This window comes from Ailuropoda melanoleuca, chromosome 11, assembly GCF_002007445.2.
Source record: "Ailuropoda melanoleuca isolate Jingjing chromosome 11, ASM200744v2, whole genome shotgun sequence".
NCBI classification, from domain to species: domain Eukaryota; kingdom Metazoa; phylum Chordata; class Mammalia; order Carnivora; family Ursidae; genus Ailuropoda; species Ailuropoda melanoleuca.
The window spans coordinates 11,083,756-11,092,497 of record NC_048228.1 but is presented as its reverse complement, the minus strand read 5'-3'; positions in this window follow the sequence as shown (position 1 = coordinate 11,092,497).

Sequence of the window (8,742 nt, the reverse complement as noted above, 5' to 3'; positions counted from 1 at the left end):
GCCCACCCTGCCGCCGTCCCCGGCCATAGGGGTGGGGGGGGGCCCTTAAAAATCCAGCGCCTTCTCCCTGCTCGCTGTGGCCGCTGAGCGGCAGAGGTCGGGCTAGGGGCCAGGGACCGGGGCGGGAAGGAAGGGGATCCATCCCTTCGGTTTTGGTGTGGGTCAGGGCATCCGAGGGACGCCGCCCCCAACCTCTTCTCGGGAATCCCCACGCGGAGAAGTCGTAATCCTGAGTCTGTGACACCCTGTCGGTTGCCATGGAGACGACTCGATGTTAACCACCTGCGTTCTCAATGAGGGTTGCAGGGGTATGAAGGTGGATCCGGTGAGCGGGGACCCCCCGTTTAGATCTACTTGTGGCTGGAGCTGCAGCAGCTTTTGCAAAGAGCTGGACCTGCAGTTGCGAGGGAGATGAGGCAGGGCCATAGCCCTGAATGGTGTCGGTTCTCGGAGACAGAGGGAGAGCTAAAGCGGGGAAGGGGGCTGGTCCTCACCCCTGGGCCAGCGCATCACATGGATGACTTGGCAGCATAGCTGCTGGCCACGGCTGTCCCCTGAGACTCCGCTTCAAGGGAACTGGCAGGGAGCTTCTGATTCTGACATTTCGGTGAGGGCCCCCGAGGAGAGAGATCCTCTCCAAGGCTCCAAGGGATGCGGTTTCGGGAAGAGGCCTGAGAGGATTTCCCTCCGTGGTCTGGTGTGTCACCTTAAAACTGCAAAGCAGTGGACCTCCAATATCACAACCCCCGTGGGGGAGGGGAGGGCTGGTTAATAATACAGATTCCCAGGCCCAATCCAGACAGATCCCTGCATGGGCCTCAGAAACCTGCATTTTAACAAGCACCCAGGGGGGTTCTGCTCACTGAAGTTCGAGTCTCTAATCTAGAAGGAGAACTGTGCTTTGTGCTTATTCTCTAAAACGTTAGGACAATGCTGAGGATCCCTACGCAGAAACTGCGCTCACCAGTTCTTGCAGAGAAAAGATGGATGCAGGGCTTAAAAACCCTTGGTCTGGAGGCAGAGAGGGCTTGAGAATGAAAAGCCAGCAAGCTGCAACAGACTGATTTGCATAGAACGGGATCTCATTGGTATTTGTCGACTTGCCATAGTTCAAGGTTATTTTAAAAAGAACAAAATTGAGAAAAACACTTAAGGGTTCAGGAAATATGATGTTTTCGTTAACTTATTTTTGAGAGTGTTTTTGAGTCTAATAAAGATGCTCAGCTTAAGTGACATGATTTTGTTTTTTTAAAGCTCGGAATCAAGTTTCGGTTGGTCTTGGGCAGTTTGCTTCAGCTACTTGCAAAAGGCAGGTTTCTGTGTCACCCATATGTGGCCTTGAAGGACCCAGGAGAAGTTAAATAGTCTGTTTTTAATTGAACGCAAAACATTAGGGATGGGGTGTAGATTGAAACTTTAAAAATTCTGTCTGCAGGGGCGCCTGGGTGGCTCAGTTGGTTAAGCTCCCCATTCTTGATTTAGGCTCAGATCGTGGGATCAAGCCCTACACTGGGCTCCGTGCTGAGGGTGGGGTGTGCCTGTCCCTCTCCCTCTGCTCCTCCCCCTGCTTTCAAGCTCTCTCTCTCTCAAATAAATAGATTTTATTTAAAATAAATAGATTTTATTTATTTTTGAGGGGGGGAGGGAGAGAGAGAATGAGCTGGCGGGAGAGAGAGGGTGAAGCGGACTACCTGCTGAGCAGGGAGCCCAATGCGGGGCTCTTTCCCAGGACCCTGGAATCATGACCTGAGCTGAAGGCAGACGCTTAACCAACTGAACCACCCGGGCACCCCCCTCTCTTAAATAAATAAATAAATAAATAAATAAATAAATAAATAATAAACTCTTTAAAAAATTTCTGTCTGCAGATGCCCTGGCCTGCCAGATTCTTAGCCTTCCTCCCAAAGCTGCTGATTACTTTTAAAGAGTAATCAGCACCCCAACCTACGATCTGTAATGTGTCTGCATGGAATAGGGCACCTTCATTACGTGTTTTGCATCTCCTTGATGTGGGAGCAAACTTTTAATAGTGATGAGATTATGGGGAGTTAGCCTTCTTAAAAAACAACTTTACATATATGTGAAAGCCAGATATGGTTTTGGTTTGCATTATTCAGGCGGACTGTGTGTATCAAAGTCCCTGGTTACTTACCCCTCTGGCTTGTGTGGACACAACCCTTAGGAGGCTGCCTGGGCTCCATGGTACAGTGGGGGAATTCTTGTTCATTACCTATGGCATCTTCTAGAAGGGGAACGGATCGCCCAGGCCTTGCCGCTGTTATACTCAGGCAGAGCTCCGGAAATGCTGCCCACATGGGTGAGCCCTTTTAACACCTCTTAGGGGGATTTTCTCACAGGTTCTCAGGGTTTTAGACAGGACGAGAGCTCGTGATGCTGAGCTCTCTGCCTCATTTCTGGGCCCTGCCTGTCACACAGCCGCTGATCTGCTCGTGCCTGAGATGCATGCCGGGGGCTGCATTTTACTTGAACTTGTTCCTTCTGAGGCCACTGGATGTGAGGAAAGGCACCTATTCGGAAATGAAAGGACTAGTGGAGGAGGAGAGGTGGGCACAGCCCATGAGCACTGCCTGTGGACCTTCCAGGAGCAGTCACCTGTTCGTTAGGGGGAATCATTCCTGAATAACCCTGAGCGCTGTGCCCCAAGCATGGATTTGGGCAGAAAGAAACGATCTGGACTGGTTACACATTACAGCATTTGGTCATGTGGAAAGAATGATCTTCAGGAAAAATCACACCCTCCGCAAAGGATTTTTACAGAGGCAGGGTGGGCCCGAGCCAATTCTGACAATATTCCAGCGGCAAGGGAGCGAGGCAGACTTAGTCACCATTGACTTGTTTCTCTTCTTCCTCCCACATCCACTTGTGTAACTGTCTTTCGGGGAGGGGCACAGTAATATTAAGAAAAACAACAGCACTTTGAAGAAGGGGGGGAGAAATGGGGAGGGGTTGGGAGGAGCTCTTGGGTTTGGGGGGCAGTACGGAGTGGACAATGAGGGGCATTCCAGAGCCTCGCACAACTGGGTGGTCCCTGAAGCCCGAGGTGCTGGGAGGGGATTAGGGAGGCTGTCAGAGATAAAGTGGGCTCATAAACTGCAGCCCTCACTTAGCACTTTATAAATACCAGCTTACTTATTAATCATCACAAACGCTCGGAAGGCACCAGGAAACCCTTGATGGATTGAAAAAGATATGCAGAGGTCAAGGTTCAGGGACAGCCCAAATACTCATTTGAGTGATTAGGAGGAGTGAGGGCAAGGAATGGGGTCACAGACTGGTTAGTGTCAGGGGCTTTCTTGCCTCCTACAAAGTCTGGAAGCTGTATACAGGATGCATGGGGGGGGGCTTGGGGGGGGCGTTTGAAGCAGGTGTTCCATGGGCCGCTGAGCACCAGCTGTGGGTAGGCCCATCTGCAGGTCATCAGGACCCAACCTGTCTATCTGTAGAACTCTCTTTTTGTGGTTATCTTGGATGTGATCAATCTACTTGAAAACCAAGATCGTCTTTCAGATTAGTTGCATATGCCCTGCTGGGTAAGCTGGAAAAAAAGCTGAGCAGGTTTTCTGCTTCTGTGAAATTCCAGGCAGTTCAGTGTCCAAGTTGAACACCTGACAGTCCTCAGTGTTAGCCCTATTTTAAACCCTCAAAATGTGTGTGTGTGTGTGTGTGTGTGTACCTTGCGGCTTACACCCCAGCAATGCTGCATGCCCAGTGCCTTCCTGGACCCCTCGCAAAGACGGTAACCACATGGGCTGCTGATTTCGACTTTCATCCTACTCTAGTGAAAGTAGCGTGATACATGCAGGCAATTTACCAAGTATTTTGGGCATTGGGATCTGGTTCTGGAATTCTTTGGGTCATGGGCAAAGGGTGGAGCGGGGGGAGGAGCAGGACTAGCCAGTTTGAAGAGTGGGAGTTGCTGGACCCCTCGCTGGGGAACAGAGAGGTGACAACTATTACAGCTGGACTATAGCACTTACTACAAGTGCTGAGTCTAGCACTTATTACAACCCACAGTGAAGCTCTTCATAAAATATCTGACGCCCCTTTCCCCCCTCCTCACCCCTGAGACAACTTCCTGGAGGAAGGGACCTGTCTGTCTGGGTCCACTTTAGCTCTCCAGTGCCCAGCGTGGTGCCTGGTCCAATTCAAATCATTGTTGAATGAATGCATGATGGCTCAGGATGGACTAGTGTTTTCTCAGTGTCCCCTCTACAGCATCCGGTGGCCCCATTTTTAGGTCTCAAGGTCACTGCCAAGAAAGAGAAGCTGCTAAAATGACACCTCTTTGCACCCACATGACTCAACACAAAAGTTAACAGGAGCTCTTGAAACACAAGCCTCTCAAGTGTCCGTCCCCTTCGCCTCTGAGGACCGCGTCAGCGGCATCAGATAGGGGTCGGGGCCGGGTGACCTGCTGGTCCTTGGGCATCAGTGTGGCTCAGAGGTCATTTAGCAGTTCTCTGCTCAGGGGACAAGGTGGAAGAAACAAATTGGAGGGGACAGATCAGCGCTGTGTGTGACCGCAGCAGGGGCACCCAAGAATTTGGGAAACTTGGAAGGGAAATTGTAGTTAGCATCGTGCAGAGGTAGGCAACGTCAGTTGAAAGAACAGTAGGTCAGGGACGCCTGACCTAAGGTATTAGCTGAAGGAAGCAGGAGACTCTTTCAGGAGGGGGCCGGTAAACCCAGATGCCTGGAGGAAGGGTTGTGTCCCGAAGACGTGGTTCTTGCAAGTTGGGTCCTGCAGATGGTGGGCCTTCCGGCCTCACTGGCAAAGCTCCTTTCTCTCCAAACACAGGGTTCCAACGGTGAAAGGTGATGTGGTTTCGTGGTTAGGAACTGGGTTTGAACATCCCAGTGGGGTGACCTTGGGTAAGTTACCTTACCCTTCTGGCCTCACTTGCATTGTCTGGAAAATGGCAATAGCGATCTCCTCTCAGAGCCCTCAAGAGGATTAAATGAGCAAATTTGTGTCAAGAGTTTAGCGTACAGCATGGTGCATAGTAAAAGCTCATTTGATAGAGATGGTGATAGTCTGACTTCCCGGGAGTCATGAGACGGCAGGCAACAGTCGTGCAGATATTAATAATCCAGTCTGGGTGAGAGTTTGACACAGGGATTGGCAAATTTGGCCCACCGACTTTTTTCCCTTAAAGATTTTATTTATTTGTTTGTTTATTTATTTATTTATGAGAGAGAGAGCACACAAGTGGGAGGTGCAAAGGGAGAGGGACAAGCAGACTCCACAGTTATTTTATTTTATAAATAAAGTTTTATTAGGACACAGCCACGCTCATTTGTTTAGACACCATCCTGCAACGGCAGACTTGAGTAGTGGCGACAGAGATCCCATGGTCCCTGAAGTGAATGGCCCTTTATAAGAAAATGGTGTTTACTCTCTGGCCCTTTCCAGAAAACGTTTGCCAATCCAATCCTCTTTGAGTCGTGAATAACCAGCTGGCTTCTGGACGTCTCTGAGGAAAGCCGTACAGTAGAGCAGTTACGAGTAAGATGTGTGAGTTCTGACGCTCTTGGTCTTGGGCAAGTTCCTTACCAACTCATCGTTTTCCCAGGTGAAGCGGGAGTGATACGTAGAGTGAGGACGAAGTGGGATAATGTCTGGACTGTGCTTAGCACTGTGAGTGTTTGATGGTTGGCAAGGACACCATAAAAAGTGTGCTATTATTAACTATTAAACTTCAACTGTTGAGAGGGACAAAGAAACTCCCAGAAGAGGGTCACTGCTGCATGCAGCTCTCTCTACAGAATTCCCAGCAGTAGTCCCTTAGAAAGCCCCAAAAGAGGATGTGGGCATCAAAGGTGAGCTCTCCCATGCAACATACCCAGTGAGTTAATGATTCCAGCTCCTTCCCAGGAGAGCAGCAGATCAGAACACAGAAGGGGAGCAAAGGTCAAGGCTGTGAGGTCTAGAACAGTATCATTTGTCCCTGGCACATAGTAGGTATCCAGTATTTGTTGCCTGAATGAATGATGTCTGGTTGTTTAACCCTCAAAGTGATTTTTCAGTCAGAAAGAGAAATTGAGAAAACAACATCATTTATAATTGCACCAAAAAGAATAAAATACCTAGAAATACATTTAACCAAAGAAGTGAAAGACCTATATTCTGGGGGCGCCTGGGTGGCACGGCGGTTGAGCGTCTGCCTTCGGCTCAGGGCGTGATCCCGGCATTGTGGGATCGAGCTCCACATCGGGCTCCTCCACTGTGAGCCTGCTTCTTCCTCTCCCACTCCCCCTGCTTGTATTCCCTCTCTCGCTGGCTGTCTCTATCTCTGTCGAATAAATAAATAAAATCTTAAAAAAAAAAAAAAGAAAGACCTATATTCTGAAAACTATGAAACATTGAAGAAAGAGATTGAAGATGACACAAAGATATTCCATGCTCATGGACGGGAAGAACAAATATTGTTAAAATGTCCTTGTTACCCAAAACAATCTACAGATTCAATGCAATCCCTATCAAAATACCAACAGCATTTGTCACAAAACTAGAACAAATAATACTAAAATTTTTATGGAACCACAAAAGACCCCAAAAAGCCAAAGCAATCGTAAGAAAAGCAAAGCTAGAGGTATCATAATCTCAGATTTCACACTATGTAACAAAGCTGTAGTAATCAAAACAGTACGGTCCTGGCACAAAAAATAGACACACGAATCAATAGAATAGAATAGAGAGCCCAGAAATAAATCCATGATTAAATGGTCAATTAATCTATGTCAAAGGAGGCAAGAATGTGCAGTGGGAAAAAGACAGTCTCTTCAACAAATGGTGTTGGAAAACCGGACAGCTACATGCGAAAGAATGAAACTGAACTACCTTTTAACACCCTACGCAAAAATAAACTCGATGTGAATTAAAGATCTAAATGTGAGACCAGAAACCATAAAAATCCTAGGAGAAGAGAGCACAGGCAATAATTTCTCTGACATCTGCCATAGCAACATCTTTCTGGATACATCTCCAGACACAAGGGAAACAGAAGCATAAGTAGATTATTGGGACTACGTCAAAATAAAAAGCTTCTGCACAGTGAAGAAAACAATCAACAAAACAAAAAGGCAACCTACTGAACGGGAGAAGATATTCGCAAATGACACATCCTTAAAAGGGTGAGTATCCAAAATATATCAAGAACTTATACAACTCAAGGGCACCTGGGTGGCACAGCGGTTAGGCGTCTGCCTTCGGCTCAGGGTGTGATCCCGGCGTTACGGGATCGAGCCCCACGTCAGGCTCCTCTGCTATGAGCCTGCTTCTTCCTCTCCCACTCCCCTGCTTGTGTTCCCTCTCTCGCTGGCTGTCTCTATCTCTGTCAAATAAATAAATAAAATCTTTAAAAAAAAAAGAACTTATACAACTCAAAACCCAAAAAATACATAAATAAATTATCCAATTACAAAATGCAGAGGACCTGAACAGACATTTTTCCAAAGGAAACATACTGATGGCCAAAGACACATGAAAAGATGCTCAACGTCACTCATCCTCAGGGAAATGCAAATCAAAACCACAATGAGATAGCACTGGACACCTGTTAGAATGGCTGAAATCAAGAAGACAAGAAATGACAAGTGTTGGCGAGGAGGAAAAGGAACCTTGGTCCGCTGTTGGTGGGAAAGCAAACTGGGGCAGCCACTGTGGAAAACAGTGTGGAGGTTCCTCAAAAGATTAAAAATAGAAATACCACATTATCCAAAAATTCTACTACTGGGTATTTATCTGAAGGAAATGAAAACACTAATTCAAAAAGATATTAGTCCTCCCATGTTTATTGCAGCATTATTTACAATAGCCTAGATATAGAAGCAACCTAAGTGTCCATCAGTAGATGAATGGATAAAGAAGATGTGGTAAGCATATCAGCAATGGAATATTGTGCCGCCATGAAAAGGATGAGATCATGCCATCTGAGACAACATGGATGGACCTGGCGGGTAATGTGTTAAGTGAAATAAGTCGGACTGAGAAAGAGAAAAACCATATGATTTCACTCCCTAGTGAAATCTAAAAACAAACAAAAAGCAGAATCCGACCTATAAATACAGAGAACGAGCTGATAGTTGCCAAGGGGGAAGAAGGTGGGGGGTTGGGCAAGATGGGGGGAAGGGGGGGTGAGAGATCCAGGCTCGCACTTATGGAATGGCTAAGTCGTGGGAATAAAAGGCACCGCATAGGGAATACGGTCAATGAGACTGTAATAGTGACGTATGGCGACAGATGGTGGCTACGCTGGCTGCGAACACGGCATAATGTATAGACTTGTCACATCGCTATGCTGTACACCTGAAACTGGTCTAACAAGATGTGCCAACTCTACTCAAAATAAAGAAGTGATTTATCAGCCAAAGGGCACCTCTGATTTCTAGGATGATAAGACCACAGTCAGCCGGAAGATAAAATTTCCTCCTCCGATCTTAGGGTCTTAGGAATGAAAGCCGCATGGTACAGAGGAGAGGACACTCAAAACAGGGGGGGCTTCGAATGCTTCCCAGCACAGGATGCACGCAGAGGTGTGGTGGTGGGTTCCTGGGGAACAAAACGTTTAAAAACAAAAGGTCACGAATTGGCCCCAAGTAACTTGGGCCACTGAGCACACGGATGCAAGCGGCACATCTTGATGGAAATGAGGCCAAGTCTGCCCTCGCCGGGCGCCCCACCTCCTGCTTCAGGAGAGCCTCAGCTCAAAGACGAATTCA